The sequence below is a fragment of the Rhynchophorus ferrugineus genome, unplaced genomic scaffold, assembly GCF_030347505.1.
Source record: "Rhynchophorus ferrugineus isolate W39M unplaced genomic scaffold, kcgeb_rfMv2 rfM7, whole genome shotgun sequence".
Lineage (NCBI taxonomy): Eukaryota > Metazoa > Arthropoda > Insecta > Coleoptera > Curculionidae > Rhynchophorus > Rhynchophorus ferrugineus.
In genome coordinates, this window is record NW_027472586.1 from 17,854,899 (window position 1) to 17,870,235 (window position 15,337).

Here is a 15,337-nt window from a genome sequence, read left to right on the forward strand (position 1 = left end):
CACAACATTGAGTTATTTTTAGAGTGCAATGTTGTTTCATGAATTAATTGAGGATTCTGTGTTCCACAAAACCGACTGTTCTGTTAATTGACGTGGCCACTGAGAAGAAAATGGGCTTTATCGCTCATTAACAACTTAGACGAAAAATATTCAATTTTACTAGAAAGCTTTAGGCCATAACTCGTTGATCAGGATCTCTCGGTAGCAATTTTTGGACTAATTGAATTTTGTACGGGAACATTTTCAAATCAGTTTTCAAAATTCGTCTTAAACTGCGTGCATATATGTTTAACTAGGAACCACGTCTCCTAATTAATGTTTCTGGAGACTCTGCAACACTATCGCACACCAGAGCCACATTTTCAGCGTTACGAGATCTCCGTCGTCTTCCAGAACAGAGGCCTGTCTGCTGTCGTACCGTACTGTCGAAAATTCGCATATAAACGATAAATTGTGGTTCTGTGAGGCACTTGACCATTAGGATAGTTTTGACGCAATTTCCGCTGCGCGGCAATAATGGAACGATTATATTCAATAAATATTGTCACCACTTCTGCCCGTTCTTGTGGCGTATATTTATCCATAAAAAATTTGGACGTCTACACAACACAATGGTTAAAGCGAAACTGAGCTAAACATCACATAATCAGTATAGTAGCGAGACTTTTGCTCCATCGGTTACCTAGTATTTAAATTATTGTAAAAGTACTAAAATACAACATAAAATAGTTAGATATGATCAGTTTTGGCCAATTCATTTAGGTCCTGAAAGTGAGTTCGTTTCTTTCTTTGTTCAAAATTAAACAAATAAAGAACACGCTTTGCCAGCAGTAGCAGTGCCGAGCACGTGCTTAACCCCTTAATCGAATAAATCAAATACGGACTGTGGCAAGCTGTCGTCGGCTTGAGCCCTAATAATCAAAACAAAAGCGATACGATACACACGAAAAACGTCATAATTTCGATGTCCCAGCCGACCGAAGACCGATTATCAAAATATAAATCGGCAGCTGTTGATCGGTGAAATTTATTCGCACCAGATGCCCCGAGTTGCCTATCGTGGCCGGATTGAGGTTTCGCAAAAGCTTCGGACGGATTAAATATAGTTTTTGGGCCGTATTTTCGACAGAACAGCGACCTAAATTAGTGTATTTACAAACTCTATATATGCTGTCTGCTCTCCGTGTTATGGGTTTTGTTCTTTTTTGATTGATTCGATTTTGATAGCCGGCTATAAATTTGATCAATATTAAATAGGTCGACCATCTGCTCGAATAGATTACAAATTCCATAACTATTTTTGTCCTGCTTTTTGATATATATATATATATATATATATATATATATATATATATATATATATATATATATATATATATATATATATATATTTATATACTGTGTGATTTAATACCCATCATCAACATAACTTTCAAGTATTATCGGATTTAATTTAACATCACATATTTTTTTCCTTTTCTACTATTGCGTGTTGAGCTGATTAACGTCGATTGTTTTAAAAAGGATAAGCCATTTAGGGCATCAAAGGTAAAAATCTTTGTGGAAGGCAAAAAGTGTGTGACGACGCGGAATGGGGATGATGATACTAATATAGAAACAGAAAAATATTGATTTGTAATAATAATATAGAACGGCGATATCCTAAAAAACATGTATATAAAATTAGAAGCAGAGCTGGGCAAAATACATGCTTTACTTTATTTTTTAGGGTAAACTGATATGGCTCGGTGAATAACGTGAGGTAAAATGAAATGAAACAGTGGTGTTTACATTATGTGACTGTTATTAATTGAAGTAATATAAAAATTTCGAAAATACAAAGTAGATAAAACGGATAGCTGGCAGCGGTGTTACCTGTTGACGAGGCTTAGGCAGTCGATGGTGGCACGTCTAAATCAAACGATGGTGGGTTACTGAATGATTGGAAATACCCTTCAATAACATCCCAGATAAACGTTTTGGGGTTGCCAGCTAATCGCTATCGTGTTCTAGTTGACGCTGCTAGCACCCCGCCCGTGTTCAACATCTGGGATTATATTTCTACGTACTTTGTAGATCGTTATTCCACTATGTAAAATTCGACATGCCTCAAGGTCGCTACAATACTCCCCTGTCAGAATTTTACATACAATTATTTTAATCAAATAAAAATATAAAAATGTATAAAAAAAACAAATACAAAATACTCATATGCCAAACAAAATGTGCTGCATGAAAAGGGCTTTGAAATCTATGATTAATCAAAACGGTTGTGGTTGGTACGGTTGTGATCTGGTACGGCTGTTAATACCTTTCGGTCCTACAGATACTGTTGCTTCATAGTCGCTTTGGCACTTGAATATGGTCCATCGACGACGTTGAAAACAAGCCATTTTTCGGACAGGGCTCCCGTAATCGACGCTGTGGGAGGATCGATTGTTCAAAGACGTGGAAGCTTATTTTCTTCGACGACAAGACATTGGCAATTCTGGTACTTCGAGGAAGACATGACGAGTCTACGGTGACTGCTATCGGTACCTAGCTTCTGGAGCTGCTCTATGACTAATCCGTAGTCACATACGTTACGGTAATTCAGAAAAAAACAAATAATGACGGTATCTGACCGAAGCTGTCCAAAGGCTTTCAAATCAAAATGTCTGCCAATATGACGGAGACGGCCAGCGAAGGCAGACATTATGATTTAAACATAGCGCCGAAAGAAATGTTTAGTCGAGACGCCGATGATTAAATGGTGATCTCAAGATCTCTAAGAGTTCAAAAATTGCGAGAGAAATAGAATTTGGACAAAAAAAATTAAATGGAAATAATCAAATGAAATTTAAGGTCCATTGTTCCAGCACTAAATGAGGAACAAATGTTTGAATGAATGTAATGTTGAAGGAACAAAAGTAATATGGAAAAATAATCGAATTAAAATATTGAATACTCTGTATAAAAAAAGATAACGGTCACGTTAAATACACCCATGTTACACATACCCTCCATTCACGAGCCCAAACCCAATTTTTGCGAAAGATCACGTCGGGGTCACCACTTTAGGGTAAATGATGTGACTCTGTGAATGGAGGTAAAACGAAATGAAACAGTGGTGTTTACATTATGTGACCGATATTTATTGAAGTAATGTAAAAATGTCGAAAATACAAAATAGATAAAACGGATAGCTGGGAGCGGTGTTACCTGTTGACGAGGCTTGGGGAGTCGATGGTGGCACGTCTAAACCAAACGATAGTCGAACAAAAATATTTTTAATAAAAAAATTTATCCGATCTCTAAAAATAAATAAGCAACTCAAAAAAATATAAAATAATCAAACTTAGATTTTTAACACAAAAAAAAAGACATTTTAGAATAAAATATTTAAATAATAGTCGTTGTAATAACTAAATAAAAGTAAACAAAGGTCGTATTTAACCTATCTTACATATATTTTATATTCTACTATATGCAGACCATTTAGCTTAATAAAATATAAATAAAGTCGGTGCCGAAACCAAATAGTTGTATTAACTTAGATTTGTTTTGTTGGTAATTTAATTTTTTGAATATGTCACAAAATTATATTACAATTTTTGTATTTTTTGGGCTTCATGTCTTCCCTTCCCCACAACAGATCTAAATTGCTGAACGTTATTGCCACAAAGTATTACATCTTCCTCCCTATCACAGCATATTTAATCTAATTGATTTGATATGGGGCCTGCAAAGAATTATTACAATAGACATTCAGGTCGAGAAGGATATTCAAACCAAAACTGTCTGAATTTATGGAAAGAAGCCGTGGAAAATAACACCTTCAGTTTGGATGAGCTCGATCAGACATATTGAAGGAGAAATCTTTTTAAAAAATCTTCTAAATCTTTCGAAAAGAAAGGAAAGCTTAGTTATTCACTTGAGTAGTTATTCTGAAAGTGACAGTGATTGAATAAAATTTTACGAATGTTGATTTATGATTCAATGCTGATATTTATAAAGGCAGTGTGATGAAAGAGGGAACAACTAAAAGTCAATATATAATTAATATAATTTAACAGTATGAAAGGCTATTATAGAGTATGAAATATTTATGTACATATGGGTTGAATTGTCCAGAATATATATGGATATTTGGTCAAAATGTATGAGGGGAGAAATAATACTGCAGTGATTTGCATCTATGGCAAATGAATTAAGGAGAATGCAGTGATTAAATCTAGTTTTATCAAGAAAGATGTATACTGGTAATAAAAGAACAAACTAAGGAGAAATATCAACATTACTTTAGAAGGAAACATAACATCGGAGGAAACAATAATTAAGCGTAAACGGTAAATGTGCTAATGACTGCAAAATATATTATTCAAGATGTACAATTGATAATTACATAAAAAAAGCGCCTAGAACTCTACCTATACTAGTGTAGAAAATAGTTAAATGCAAATATAATAAAGGAACTCTAACCTAAAAATGGTCGTTGCGGTAAAATTAATTGTAATTTTAAGTTATTCGATAATATATGCATTTTAAGTACTATAATGTTGAAATTAATTATTTTAGATAACGTTTTTGTAACATTTCTTTATTTAGATTAGACTTTTGTTATATATAAAAGTAAAGATGTACTAAAACTCAAAGTTCATATGACAACACTGTGACATCACGTGGGATCACTGCTGTTTTGATTAGACTATATAACTTCATTACTTTACGCTCAAGCCTAACCGACAGGCCTAATTTTTTTAGTTTGCGTAGCTTCATCGAAAAGGGCGACTGAAGGTCGTCGAATGCTTTTCAACAACATGTGAATTCAGCATGAGAATACTGGTTTCGAGTTTCTGGTTTAAATTTTGACGCGATTTTGACACCGAAGTCAAAGAGCGTTCTGGACAGTCAAAAAAAAATTGAAGATGAGGATTTGAGCTTTTGTCTGATCAGCCCTTCACTTGGAAGATAGCAAAAAATGGGTCGACTCTTGGATAGCGTCAAAAGACACATCGTTCTGTAGGAATGTTCGTCTGGTCGGTCGGCCGACATGTGTGGCTGTCGATGCGATTGTTTGTACGAACACTCACTACTATTTATGGATGGAATTGCACAAAAACTAAAAACACTGGTTGAAGAAATACTTGTTTATTTTGACTTACAATTGATACATGTCGTCGATGGGAGCATTGACAGGGTATTAGGTTAGGTAAAGGAAGTACGGTAGCGATGTGGAAGTGGTACTATTACAAGGGGGTAGAGAAAAGAAATGAGAAAGAGACGTTGTCTTTTATAGCCGGGAACCGCATGGTACCAATCCACCGGCGTTGCCAATCTTTGAACTTACTGTAGCTGAATGCATGGATGCCTAAAGGATCGTAGCGGTCGCTACAATTCTTTCGAAATGGAATTCGTAAATTACCTGAAAGATGGGAAAATGCAGCCATCGACAGATAATATTTTGAATAACATACGTTGTAGCGATTGATCACAATAAATTTTTAAAAAATAAAATTGGTATAAAACTATTTTAAAGGCCTAATAGATCAATAAAAACTAAGTTAATTATAATTAATTTTTACTTATTATTACTGCAGGGAAATAACATAAAATATTCTTATATAAGATAGATTAGATTTCTATATTTTTTCGGTTGCCATGGAAAAGATGTTTATTTATTAAAAACCCGGTTTATTGACCTGTCCCGAAAATAGTTTGCCAGTCCAAGATAAATAATAAATTAATCAAACACCTATCCAGCGGTTTAATGTACTATCGGATTTTATAACATACTTCCTCCTGTATCTCATCAAATCATAGTTTCGTTAAATATTTTGTTATTTTAGACGATAACAGATGTGTATTATATCTGTCACAATAACGGATCTGGATACTTAACGAGCTCTGTATTTATTTTAAAAATAATATTTATTTTTAGATAATGTGTATCAGTGCAGTATTCTACCTATACGTTGGCGAATGCTTCAGATCTATTCTATGATTAATACTATATTGCATGCATCTATTTTAAATATAAGTAGTGTTTAAGGTCTTAAACAAAATAGAAATTTAGAAGTGAAATATATTCAAATTATATACTTAGATATTTAAAAATTCTTAATATTTGATTTATCAAGCTCCAACTTAATAGAAATAATTAGATAAGTATTATAATTATATAAAAATTCCTTTTTACTATAATATTTCTTTACTTTTCATGATATTTTACTAGATAGCAGTCGACAGCTAATATTTAGTATAGTATACTTAGTTATTGGTATAATATTTATAAATGTTACTATTGTCTCTAGCTTAAGTTGGTCTAATTCACCTTTAACTTGGGAAATACATATTGACATATAACAAAGCAATTGAAAAGTCCAAGGCCTGACACATAGATGGCGCTACTAGAAATAAATCCAAATGTTTTTAGTTAGCACTAACCCTCAAGAGATGCGTGTATAAATTTGACAGCTGTCGGATTATTAGTTTGTGAATTATAGCATTTTGGATGAAGCAACTTTTGTTATTGTGAAAAAATGGATAAAAAGGAATTTCGCGTGTTGAGAAAATATTGCTTTTTGAAGGGAAAAATACAGTTGAAGCAAAAACTTGGCTTGATTCCGAGTGTCCGGACACTACCTCAGGAAAATCAACCATCAAGGATTGCTTTGCTAAGTTTAGACGTGGTAAAATGAGCACCGAAGACCAATCGACAGTCATCTGAGTGGACCGCACACGATAACCCCGGTCCAAAGCGTGGAAAAACAGTCGGCTCTCAAGGTTATTGCGTCTGCATTTTGCGATGCGCATGGAATAATTTTCATTGACTACCTTGAAATAGGAAGGACCATGAACAGCGACTATTACATAGAGTTATTGGATCGTTTGAAGGACGAAATCGCCGAAATATGGCCGCATTTGAAGTAAAAGAAAGTGCTAGCTTCACCAAGACAATGCACCGTGTCACAAGTCATTGAAAACGATGGCGAAAATCCATGAATTGGGCTTCGAGTTGCTTCCTCATCCACCGTATTGTCCCCAGCGACTATTTCGAGTTCTCAAAAGAATGCTCGCTGGGAAAATATTTTCATCGAATGAAGAATTGATCGCCGAAACTGAGGCCTATTTTGAAGCAAAGAACAAATCGTACTACAAAAATGGTATCGAAAAGTTGGAGGGTCGCTATAATCAGTACCTCACCCTTGAAGGGAATTATGTTGAATAAAAAAATTTAGTTTTTCCAAAAAAATATGTTTTAATATGGTTGGCCAATTAAATTTCAATTTTTTTTCAAGTTTTCAATTGACCTGTTATACCCCACACTCGTCTTGCTTATGTATTGATTCTAGTACAAAAGAAAAGTAGTTAGTATTAATTTAATGTATAATTAAGAATTTTAAAAGCGTATCTAAAGATGTTAAAAAAAGACTAATTGAGAAACTTACGTTATATTAACTGTTGCTCATTCTGTCCACACGAAAGGCTGAATTAGTGAAAAGCAAGGATAACGGCTTTATCAGAACATAAAAATATGCAGTCAAGATATCAGGGATAACAAAACATCACAATTTATAGACAAAAAGGAAAGGAGAAACAAATATATGAGCACCTAATATTTGCATTTGAATTTATTAGTTTGTGTAAAAACTGTTACTAGTAAAAACATAATTTTTTAATTTTTGTAAAGTTTTTAATTTGTTTATCTTTTTAATTTTTTGTTTATCTTTAAAATTAATTTCAGTTGCAGTAACCAAAGATAAATAAGATCTAGGTATTTAGTTTTAAAGCTTTTTAAATTTTAAATCTTAAATTCCAGAAATATTTTTATTGCTGCTTTTAAATGGAGTAATGTTAGTTTCACTTTGAGGGCTCCTAATGCTCGAAATGTCTGCTTTTGTGGTTCCGAGAACCCATATGTGATTGTTGAGAGATAAGGACATTCAGAAAGTGTTTCTTTGTCAAGTTTGGATTGGAGAAAGCATCGGACCTCGAAAATGAAGCTAGACATGAGGTTCAATATCACGACATGATAGTCGAATTATTTGAACAAGACGGTGTCAAATGCCATACAACTAGTGAAACATGGAATACTCAACACTACTTTATTTATTTCTTCTTATGAGGCTGCTGAAAGTAAAAGTTCTGTGTTAATAAGCCTAAAACAGCCTATAAACTGATAAATGAGACTAAAAGCTACGCTAATAAAATTTGCCCATATTTATGTAAACAGTCATGGAGAATTTTGACTATAGGGGCTAGGGAACGGACAAGATTTGCTCAATTAATACTTTTATTGGGCTAAATATTTACTGACCTATATCTATATGTTATGAGATTTATACTTCCAATCGTTAAACATAAAATATAATTAATAAATATAAAGTTTTAGTTAAACTGATATGTGTTTAAGACAATAAGTCTAATATTTCTCTAGTTGTTAATATAAGTGCTATACGATTTTATTATATATGATTACTCAAGTCAGTTGAAGTCACCAAACGAAATAAGAGCCTATAGACCTATATCACTAATGCCAGTAATAACTAAGGTTTTTGAAAAACTCCTGTTGAAAAAAATAAAACCGTTCCTATGAACTATAGAGAGAAAAAACCTAATACCACACACCTGTTTGGGTTTATTAACAAGCCCTTAAAAATTGACCCGGTCTACAGAATAACCGATGTTATTGAAAGAGCCTACGAAAGTAAAAAAGTATGCTCAGCTATATTATTAGATGTAGCACAAGCCTTCGATAAGGTTTGGCATGAAGGCTTTGTTCATATACTACAGAAAATGCTACCAAAACAACACACCGAATTATTAAAATCATATATTACAACCAGAATGTTTAGTATCAAACAAGAAGAAGTTCTACAATAAAAGAAGGTAAAGCAGGTGTACCACAAGGATATGTACTGGGACCAATGCTTTATCTACTCTACACTTGTGATATACAACAAATGGAGAATATTACGATAGCTACATTTGCTGATGATACTGCGATTATAGTTGTCGGAGACAATACTGAAAAAGCCTCACGAAAATTACAACAGGCAAGTGACAATATAAATAATTCGGCACAAGCTTGAAAAATAAGAATTAATTAAAGTAGTAAATCTGTACATGTGCAGTTAATCTATAAACAGACCGTACAAGCACCAATAACATTAAATAATAATATCATTCCATATAGCAACAACGCCATATATCACGGAATGAATATAGATGCGAAACTTCGCTGGAAGAAACATATAAAGAAGAAAAAAAAAGAACTGGAATTGAAATATAGGAAAATGTATTGACTAATTGGTAGAAAATAGCAGTTATCAGTTCATAATAAATTGCTATTATATAAGCAAATACTGAAACCTATATGGACATACGGAGTTCAATTATGGGGAATTTCTGCAAAGAGTAACATAAATAAGTTACAAATTTTTCAAAAAAAAGTCCTGAGAGGTAATGTGGGGTACCCAAATACTATAGGACTGATTAACTACATCGATATCTTCAGATACCCATAGTCAGTCTAGAGATCAAGAAAATTGCAAGGGGGCATGAGGAACGACTCCATTTTCACGAGAATATTGAAATATTGCAGCTTTTGGATACCACCAGAACAGGACACAGACTTAATAGGATCAAACCATCTGATCTTGTGTAGTGTCATGTAGTGAGATGCATATAATAAAAAATATAGCAATGACATGTATAAACATCATTTTACCAGAGACTGAGATGGGTCTTCCTAGCTATATACCTAAATTTAAGTTATCATAAAGACAAATTATAGGTTAGATGGAAACGACTAGTAATAATGTAATAATTGGATAATAATAAAAAAAACTCAGTTTCCATTACCTCATACTTCCTTTGGAGCTAATAAATGTAATGTATAAATTAATAAAAATATTGTAGGTTCTTCATATCTATTCCCAACTCGAGGAAGAAGATGTATGTTTTTTGAAATTGTATATTAAATGAAAATGGGTTTTTATAAAAGAATATATTGAAATATGGGAAGAAGAAATATTCTGAGGGAGCTAAATCTGTTAGATATATGGAACTTATTTTATTAATGATATCAGTTGGCCTTAAAATTTATTTTCTGTTACCTGTTTTGGAACCAAATTTTTTCCCTATAATATAGAATATATTATTGATATTTTTATTTAAAATATACTACTTGCATCTAGAAAAATTCCTAAAGTTTCTGTTTGCCAATCGAAGGGATATTTAACATTTTGTTTTGATTATTCTCATTTCCTGATTTTTTCAAATTCTTCATTGTTGAAATCACTGTCACGTGAACTAAACTTTTTTACGGTTAACTTTTCACGGTACTACGCGTACATTGTTTTTTATGTATATATTTTACTAATGAGTAAGTTTTAACTGTAAGTCTCCTTTTACCAACTAGGGGTTTAACTGGATTGCACTTACAGTTTAACTTGGGCTCCGAACCACAGTCCTGGGCATTAGGCCTACCGACTGGCGAGTGTCCAACTTTAGAAATCGTCCTAGTCTGGTTACTGGCGTGACTGGAATCATTTTCCTTGTCGGATTTTAAACTCTTGCCTAGGATAATTTCAAATATTAATCAATTACAAACATAAATTTACGATCATGCCCCAGCAGGATTCGAACCCGCGGCTATCGTAACAGTAGGAGGACCGTCCTGTCGCCTTTACCACTGCGCCACCAAGCCGGCTTTCACATTGTTTTATTCTATATTCTCGTATATTGTCGAGAAACAGAGGCAAGCCATTGACATGTAAATAATAGACTTGTTTATATGAATTCTAATGAGGCGACGCAGATGCTATATTAAATATATTTTTGTATCGACTTCTCAAGGCTGAGTTACACAACATCGATCATTGAGAATAAACTAAGCAGCACTATTGATATAACTAGGAGTAAAATAAAGTAATGATACATATATTTTGAAGTTCATCAACTTGTATTAATTAGCTAGTCTGAAAAAAAGGTTTCTCTAAATTATTTTGAGTATTTTATAATTAAGAAAAATTATCTAGAATTTATTTTTATTATTATTGCTTAAATTCATTTTCCCGTTCCAAATAAAAGATATTAAAATATTTATTTTACATTTTTTTATTAAATTCTCTATGTGCATTGGAGAATTGCTATATATATATATATATATATATATATATATATATATATATATATATATATATATATATATATGTATATATATATATATTAGGTGTTTTAGTGTATTTTGATTATTTAACAATAAACAACTGTTAAATTCTATGGTTTTGATGTTTGACGTAAAACAACAGATTTTTATTTTGTATTATTGACTCTTGTTGTCCGATTTACAGAAATCTGCCGACGAATTCCACCACTTACAGAAACTTTCAGAGAGTTTCGCAGTTGATAAAGCAACTGTTTTCAGATATTTATATGCGACGAGAATGACCAAAAAGTAGGGAAAGTGGTTACCACATGAATTTACTCAAAATTCTATTTTAAACCATTTCAACATTGCGGTTTCATTGTTGGGCAGGCCGAAAAGCTGTCGCTGGTTATAAAAATAGGACATACAGAGACAATACCAATCACAAAATCTCGAAGGTTAGTCCAAGGTAACTATTAACATTAAAACTGAAGCGCTATATTCATGGCGTAAAATCTTGAACTAGAAATTGCGATATCAGCAATCAAATCATATAAAACCAAATGAATTTATTACCTGATAACACTCGTCTATGCGTTATAAGTATTGTGAAGGACACACTTTTGAAAGTCGGACAGTTATACAACGTACTCAGGGTACCAATCAAACATAACGTTCTGAATATCATTTGTTCATATCGATGCAACATGACATAACTGTCACAAAATTTCGAAATACTGAAGAAGTGTCAAAAAGGATTGACGTTTGAATTATTGGCAAACCAACATTATACTTTCGACATGGTATTTTCAAGTCAACCGATAGATGGGAAAATTGTATGAAATGATGGAAAATATATTGATTATTATAATATATTAATTGGTGATTGAAGTTGAATTAACTGTTTCTCTAAATATTCCCCAACAAAATCACTGCACTTTTTCTTTGAAGCAACTACAATATCTTAATAAAAAGTTATTGAGTGCCAAATATAGATCGGAGCCTAACTAAATTAAAACTGCTTTAACCGTCTGGTCACTGACCAAACTTTCACCATTCGTTCAAGTCATTAGTGGACTGAATATTTTTTTTCTGTGTAAACTGGCTATATGGCATATGGAATAGCTATAGAGACACAGTTTATGGTCCTCCTCATAGAAATAACAATAGCGGAATGCCAAGCCAATCGATATTTAGGTACCTGAGATGTCCCTTTCCCCTTCTCATGTCGTACGAAAAGAAAGAAACGCTGCTCCAATATGAGAGGTTTACTTAGGCAAAACATTATAAGCCAACAGAATACCTGACAATTGACGAGCAACTTTATCCATACTGAGGTCGAACTAGATTCACTCAGTATATTCCGTCAAAGCCAGCTAAATATGGAATTAAAGTATGGGGGATATGTGATGCTGAAAATTCGTATCCACTTATTGGACAGCTCTACAATGGAAAATCGAAAGATGGTCGTGAGAAAAACGCTGGTGAAAGAGTTGTTAAAGACTTGGTGGCACCGTATAGAGGCTCCGATAGAGTCATTATAATGGATCATTTCTTCACTACTTTTCCACTGGGAAAATTTTTACTATCTTGGCACTTGACAATTGTTGGCACCTTGAAGAAAAATAAAGCATACATTCCACCAGCAATGGCTGTATTAAAAACGCGAGAAGAATTATCCACTGTGTTTGGTTTTCATGAAAAAGTTACCCTATGAAGTTATGTGCCAAAAAAAACAAGGTAGTAATTATACTATCATCAATGCATCATGAAGCTAATCATCACTAATTGATAGTGTAAAGAAAAAACCCGAAATTATTGAGTTTTATAAATGGTCTAAAGCTGGAGTAGACACGATGGATAAAATGCTTGGCAGATATACTACTAAAAGATCCAAAGGTGGCCTCTAGCATTTTTTTACAATATTCTCGATATTGCCTGCTTTGTATTATATATTCTGTATTATGAGAATAATAAAATGATTGTTAAAAAATCGTATGAACGACGATTATTTTATTGGCAAATGGGCAGAGAGCTATGTACTATATTCGTTGAAAGTCGTTCGAATAATGCACAGATTATGAGGCATTTTTCAAAGAAATTGGCGATTTAATCTCTTCTTGGTTGAGCTATCAATCCGAATGCGCATCAGCGAACATCATCTGTATCATTGACACCTCAGACGCAGCTCGATTCAAGTGGGAGGAAAAAGATTACTGGTGTATGTTATGAATGTCTCCAAAGTGAATTTAAAAAACGTAGCAAAACTAGAAAAGTATGTTCGGTATATGAGAACCCCATTTTGTGACGAAAACTGTATTGCAACCACGACACGTGAATGATGTACGAAATAATTTAATGTACTTCAATTTTTATATGGCACTGTATCATAATAAATAAAATAATGTAAATAAATATATAGTAAAATAATGGAAAACGATATTAATAAAATAAAGTAAAACGGAGTTATGTATTTCTTACTTATTATTTTTGTTATTGTTTATAATAAGAATGATTGTTTAATTATGGTTTAAATAAAATAAATTACAAAATATATTTTCTATTATCAATTTAAAAGTCAAATTAACTAAATACCCGGGTACCTGGATATTGAACGGGCGGGGTATCAAGTTTGATAGTTAATAACTTTTATTAATTAATTGATTGTTAAAAAATATGCCGAAAAATGGGTGTCAAATTACTTCAATTTTGGGGATCCAGACGGCCATACATTTTTTTTAAGAAGAATTTAATATATTTTACCTGCGGATTGAAATGGATACCCGGTTAAAAATATTGTTTCAAATTTTTGTTGGTTATTGATTATTGATTTTTGATTTGAACACCTATTCTAGGTTAAGTACTTTTTCAATGCTTTAAATAGCACAACAGATATCCAGTTCTATATAGCTATCAAACACAGCATTTTATGCAGACGATACAGCGTTCATCACGACCGGATACAGTCCCGATGCCATTGGAAGCAGTCTTCAAACAACAACCCTGGCGATAGCATGGTACAAATGCTGGCGATTGCAGATTAACTCGATCAAAACTCAGGCTATTCTGTTCCATCGTTGGAAGGAGTTCGAAAAATATCTCCTACAAATCGACAAACTTTCTATCCCCTGGCTCCAGAGAGTGTTGGTTGTTCTTCAATTCGACGCAGGTTCAAATGGTGAGCCCAAATCCAACACGCTATTTGCAAAGTCAGCATCCTATACCCATTACTCTGCCGGAAAAGTAAACTTCTTATCCCCCAGAAAGCGACTCTGTATAAAATGCTGGTCCGATCATTATACCGTTATGGAGCACAAGAATGGTACAAGTACGTCTCTGTGATACAACTTCACTCGCGGTAATTAAACAAAATATGGCAAACTCAGTCCTAACCCAGGGTCTCTGTGGCCCGCAAATCCAAACATCAATCAAACAACTTGTCAATTTGGCTAATTCAAAATAAATCTGGTTCTACCACTGTTTGATTGATTCAAGACAACATTGGAATGAACGCATTGTATCTAAAAGGAATTACATATGGAAGAGGACGACTTTATTGATCAAAGTAGTATTTAATGACTTTTTAAAAAGAATTTTTGTCCGCTAGATAGCATTTTATGGATCAAGGTAATTCCGTGTGATAATTATACATTACAGATAGCAGAGGTAACTCTCTATATAGAAGAACTTGAAGCTTATTCAGTTATAACCTAAAATATTTCCTATGACAGAGGCGCCGTGGCTTAGTTGGTTAAAGCGCCTGTCTAGTAAACAGGAGATCGTGAGTTCGAATCTCGCCGGGGCCTGCCACATAACTTTTTATAATTATATTATTCATATAATAGGCTGGATTATAACTGTTTGTGCTATACTTTTTAAATTATATATATTTCATGATCAATATTTTATTTTCTTAAACTTTTGGCAGCTTTGTGGAGCGAAAAAGCATATCTGCGAAATATTTGCTTCCTCATATGCGTAAATAAAATGCACAAATTACAATTTTAAAATTAGTGTTGATCATTACCTTATAAACTTATAAGTACATGTAACTGTAATGCTTCATCAAGTACTTTACAAAAGCTGTGTTTTAATATATCAAGTTCTACTATGATCTCTGCTTATTTTTTTTACTTTACTTCACTAAAGTAACAACATTTGGGTTCATAGATTGCCTGTACATAAATATTTTTCAAAATGCTT

At 33.1% G+C, this 15,337-nt stretch overlaps 1 non-coding gene across 1 annotated transcript; it reads left to right on the top strand.

Moving 5' to 3' along the window:
• The first annotated feature begins 14,866 nt into the window (after positions 1–14,866).
• On the top strand, positions 14,867–14,940 carry TRNAT-AGU (transfer RNA threonine (anticodon AGU)). Its single transcript has one exon. It is a non-coding gene; the product is annotated as a tRNA-Thr (tRNA).
• The last annotated feature ends 397 nt before the right edge of the window (positions 14,941–15,337 follow it).